The sequence below is a fragment of the Oncorhynchus gorbuscha genome, linkage group LG10 (genome assembly GCF_021184085.1).
Source record: "Oncorhynchus gorbuscha isolate QuinsamMale2020 ecotype Even-year linkage group LG10, OgorEven_v1.0, whole genome shotgun sequence".
NCBI lineage: Eukaryota > Metazoa > Chordata > Actinopteri > Salmoniformes > Salmonidae > Oncorhynchus > Oncorhynchus gorbuscha.
In genome coordinates this window covers 31,994,677-32,000,556 of record NC_060182.1, presented here as the reverse complement: position 1 = coordinate 32,000,556, position 5,880 = coordinate 31,994,677, and positions in this window count along the sequence as shown.

Here is a 5,880-nt window from a genome sequence, read left to right as displayed (position 1 = left end):
TTCCATCTTGTCTGGAAAATTCTTGTATGTAGTCCTCCAAGGAGTCTCATTAAAGATGTTAGAAAATATTCCCTAATTTTCCCACCATCAAAACCTGTTTGAAAATGTGTCTTATTTGCTCTATGTAATACCTGAAGATAATAACTACTTCAAAACTAATATGTATAATATATGTGATTTAGCAGACGCTTTTATGCAAAGCAAAGTCATGGTAAATACATTTTTTGTATGGGTGGCCCCAGGAATCGTTCCCACAATCCTGGCATCGCAAGTGCCATGCTTTAACTGGACCACAAAGAGTATCCACTAAACAGCTTGCTTCAGTCTTTATCCTTGACTGGGTCTTTAGCCCTGTGGGTTAAGCAAGTGGCTGCATCTCTTGCTGCATTGTCTTTAGCCCCAGGTGGAGCTCCTCTTGTGTGTTGTCATTCACTGTGTTTGATGTTGTAAAGGCAACGTGTGGTGGAGAACGTCTACCTCTTCATCTCGCCCAGAGGCTGTGGGACAGAATATCCACCACGCAATGCCCCCGACGGAAGAGCCGTGCTGCACCGTTAGATACCTAGTCTCCCTCTCTGGTTCAGGGTGATCACAGCTAGCCCCCCAGAAAGTGCCTCCCACAATCCACAACAAAGTGCACAATAAACTGATTTCCAGAATATTATTTCACTTTCAACAGAATCAAAGATAATGCTATACTTCAAAGGCCAATTCAGATGTACAGTGCATTTGGAAAGTATTCAAACCCCTTCACTTTTCCCACATTTTTAATGTTAAAGCCTTATTCTAAAATGGATTTAAAAAACATTCCCTCATAAATCTACACACAATACCCCATAATGACAAAGCAGAAACAGGTTTTTAGAAATTATTATAAGGTATTTCATTTTTTAAAATACATTTGCAAGCATTTCTCTTTGTTATTATGGGGTATTGTGTGTAGATAGATGTTTTGAATTGTATTGAATACATTTTTTAAAGGCTGTAACTTAACAAAATGTGGAAAAAGTGAAGGGGTCTGAATACTTTCCGAATACACTGTAAGTGACATTGTTGAGGGACTTCCTGTTGTTTACATTTGTTGTCAAACATGCATTCATACTTATTGGGTATACTGGAACAAATACAACATTTGTTTTGAAAATATGTATAGTTGATTGCATGTCACTACTTTCAGGATATACAAAACACCTTGCAGCACATAGTCAGCTATCAAAAGCTGGATACTACTAAGTACAAAATATACACTGTTCTGTTGGTTCATAGAACAGGATAAATGATACAATGCTCCAGAGCTTTCAATAGAATCAATATCCTCACTGCCTGAATGAGCAGGTTATTTATCATAGGGTCATATCCTTACCAAACCCTCATTTTAAGGAATTAAACAAACAAACTATCTGACCAATGCCTCCAACCATGGAAGTTGATTACTACAACTTTTAGAGCTATGATGAGCTCACAATGCTGGTCTGCCAAGAGACACCATTCCCACAAATGTTATGTGAGTAGTATATAATAATACCTAATAATTGATACCTGATACCAAATTCATAACGGCTCTTAATGTTTTGCAAAATTGTAATTACAGTGTGTGGTGATCTGTTGCTCTGTTGTGTTTCACGGTACCTGCCCATTGAGCAACTGTCCTGCTCGATGAGTATCAGCGTCTATTCTCTCTCTCTCTCTTAAAAACTCAGTTCTAGAAGACCCCTGTGATCTCGGGACTCAGCGCCAGTCCAAATAAGCCATAAATCTCTGCAACCCTGCCTCATCAATCGCCCGGCTCTTCAAGGCTGTCAGCTTTGAGACTGCTTTTTACAATCCGTTCCATTTCATTTAGCTCTTGCTAGAGGCACTTTAATCGTATCCTGTCCCTGTCGGCTAGCTGTGATTCATTTACTCTCATCATCCCCTGAGTCAGTGGCGTTAGTCTAGAGATGTTTGGGATAGAGGCTGTGGGGCATCTGATCATGTGGACATCAGATTTTCAGATACTTTCTTTTTCTATTCGGTAATAATTCTGTTTTGTTGTGCATAGAAGTATTGTGTTGATGACTGAACAGCTGGCCTACTCCTTCTGCAATAATTGTTCCATTTATTGATGTTTCTGGTAATGCTTATAATAAAATAGTGGAAGGCCTAGTCTCAATCCGTGCCGCGGAAGGTCTGCACTATAGCACAATTTAAATTGAAAGGCAATATTCCCATGTTCGCGGAGACTGCATTCACGGTAAACGCTGCATATATCAGCTCAATCAGAAATGATCTTTCAATTTCATTTACTCTATAACACAGATCTTCCACACTCTGGATTGAATCCAGCTCTAAATTCCTCCCTGGAGTTTGCTTTCTAGGGTATCCCAGAAACTGGGTTATGGATTTTGATTGAATGGGACCCTGTGTCTCAATATACTCAATATATTATTTTACTATGGACTCGATTCAATGCGTATTGCCAAAGTTAAGTGCTATAGCGCGATTACATTTAAAGGCAATGTTCCCGCGTTCGTGGAGACTGCATTCACGGTAAACACTTCATATGTCGGCTCAATCGGAAATGACCTTTCAATTTCAAGCGCGCTATAGAGCTGAACTTTGGCAATACGGATAGAATCAAGCCCTATGTCTAAACATCCTGAAGTTCCTCTAAACCAACACGCCCAGGTATAAAGGATTCTGGGTTGGTAATTGCTCTTTTTTTGGGGAGTTGGCTGTTATTACTGCTGTGTCTTTCTGAGAGATACTACAGTAACATCAACTGCTTATTGACAGCTTGTCTCCTGCAGTTTAGGAAGCATCAGAAGATAATAATTTCTCCATCTTTCCTTTAACTCCTGCTGCTAAAGATTGCCTGAAGACAGGCTTCATATTTACAGATGCCTTTGGTAAACAGGGAGATAATTATTTTAGAGGCCTTCCTGTCAGTCAAATCATGTCTCCCAGAAATGCAAACAAAAGAATGGATCATTCTGAAAGCACTGACGCTATGGAGCCACCCCCTAGTGATAAATGTCACATTTTGGTGATATTTTTTTTGTAATGCTTGTGATAGAATAATTGAATGGCAAATTCCTTCCTGGAGGTTGCTGAGATGTGTGCTAATGTTTAGGGAGTTTTAAGTAGTAATTAATCCAATCTATCATGGTGAAAGGCAGCCTGCCATTACAGGTTCCATATGGGGGAATGTGACAAGATTAAATGAAACAAAGCTGGAAAAAAACAACATAGGCTGTACATGAAGACATGTAAACATGCAAAATTAACATTTGTCATTAAATTGCCACCTGGTAGTTGAAATATCTGAGGGTTTAATGGCTTCGATTAAATGTCTGTCAGACACTCCACAAATACTGTATGTACTGTACTAACAAATCTACAACAAAAATGTATATTCAAAAAAGGAACCTCTAACAGTAGAGCAATTTGACAGAAAAGAAGCAATCAGAAAATGCTGAATTCCTTTGATGGACAGTGCACATTTAAAACAGTGCCTGTAGCTCGCCAGTGAGAACAGGAAATAGATTTCCTTCCTCCTCTTCATCTGAATTACTCACCTGTCTGTGAAGGGATCAGAGCAAACCTGAGAGGTAATTGTCGATGAGTACACATCTGGCAGACAAGACAGGCTTAGATATTGCACATTAAGAACTCCTCCATGTAATACAGGACAGTCTAATGGGCTGTGCACATCATCCTACTTGGCAGCTCACAGTGGTGCAGTAAGACAGGGTGGCAGCATTTTTAGTGTTCCATATTAAACAAGGCCATAATCCAGTCATTTCCTCCTGTTGGTATTTCCACCGGCCTGTCCCTAGGGAGACATTGGGGGTATCCCCTTCAGAGCACATCAAGTGACTGGGATTCCCTTCAGATATATTAAAAATCAACCATGACCACCCATAATCACAGAAACCTCAAACACACCGCAGTGACCAAAGCCAATACCACCATGATATTATAGCACCTTTCTCCCACTGACAAGTTGCATAACAGCAGATTTTTTCTGGTTCTTTCATTATAACAGACCATGTAGGTCACCTGAGTGGTAATCAGTCCCAGTGTTTTACGAGCCCTGCATGTCACTCTCCGCTCCATGCTGAGTGTTGGATGGCAAAGGTGTAACGATCTTCTTCATCTGATGAGGAGTATGAAAGATCGGACCAAAATGCAGCGTGGTAAGTGTCCATTTTAATGAAATATAACTGAACACTGAATACAAAATAACCAAAGTGAAACAATGAAAATCGAAACAGTTCTGTATGGTGAAACACAGACACAGAAAACAACTACCCACAACCCATAGTGGGAAAACAGGCTGCCTAAGTATGGTTCTCAATCAGAGACAACGATTGACAGCTGCCTCTGATTGGGAACCACACCAGGCCAAACATAGAACTATAACACATAGAACAAAAACATAGAATGCCCACCCCAACTCACGCCCTGACCAAACTAAAATAGAGACATAAGAAAGGAACTAAGGTCAGGACGTGACAAAAGGTGCCGTAACGAAACTTATCTCCAGCTCATTCAGATTGCATTCAGATTGCATTCAGTTACATTTGCATTTCCTCTATATTTCTTCCTAAAACTATGAAAAAACTTATTTCCACTTCTTTATTAATGGGAAGGAAATGTTTATGTAATTACCACACACATTACTAAGTGATCAGTTAAGTGCTCAAACAAATTAGAATACCACATATTAAGGGTTGTTTTGGCGGTGTCGGACGTGGAACTGTGTCAGAGCTGTCAAATCAACAAGCGGCTCCCGGAACATTGCCATTGGCTGCACGGAGTCACATCAGCAAAAGCCCCATGCAGCCTTGTTTACAAATTTGAACACTGGAATGTGAGATGTAATCTACACCTCGATTAGGCTGTTAGAAATCCTCATCATTTAATTTCATGATTTTAAATTTGAGTGTCATTACTTCTATATAGCCTAAACTTTCCCATTCTGAATGTCGTGTCAATGATCACATTAGCCATCGCTAACCAATTTGATAGCTCTAACACAGTTACACCTCCGACACAGCCAAAACACCAGCTATGTGGGTGTCGGCTATTGTAGGTTAACACTTGATCTGATTGAATCTAGGCCTAAATGCATTTTAAGTGCTTTACAGGATATCTTTATTAGTTGAGATTATGATTATACAGTGCATTCGGAAAGTATTCAGACCCCTTGACTTTTTCACATTTTGTTAGGTTACAGCCTCATTCTAAAAATGATTAAAATGTTTTTTCCCCCTCATCAATCTACACACAATACCCCATAACTAAACAAAAACAGGTTTTTGCTCATTTATAAAATATAAAAAACAGAAATGTAATTTACATACAGTAACTATTCAGACCCTTTACTTAGTACTTTGTTGAAGCACATTTGGCAGCAATTACAGCCTAAAGTCTTCTTGGGTATGATGGTACAAGCTTAACACACCTGTATTTGGGGAGTTTCTCCCATTCTTCTCTGCAGATCCTCTCTAGGTCTGTCAGGTTGGATGGGGAGCGTTGCTGCACAGCTATTTTCAGGTCTCTCCAGAGATGTTGGATTGGGTTCAAGTCCGGGCTCTGGCTTGGCCACTCAAGGACATTCAGAGACTTGTCCTGAAGCCACTCCAGCATTGTCTTGGCTGTGTGCTTAGGGTCGCTGTCCTGTTAGAAGGTGAACCTTCGCCCCAGTCTTAGGTCCTGAGCAGGTTTTCATCAAGGAACTCTCTGTACTTTGCGCCACTCATCTTTCCCTCGATCCTGACTAGTCTCCCAGTCCCTGCCGCTGAAAAACATCCACAAAGCACAATCTTAGTTTCATCAGACCAGGGAATCTTGTTTCTCATGGTTTGAGCGTCTTTAGGTGCCTTTTTGGCAAAC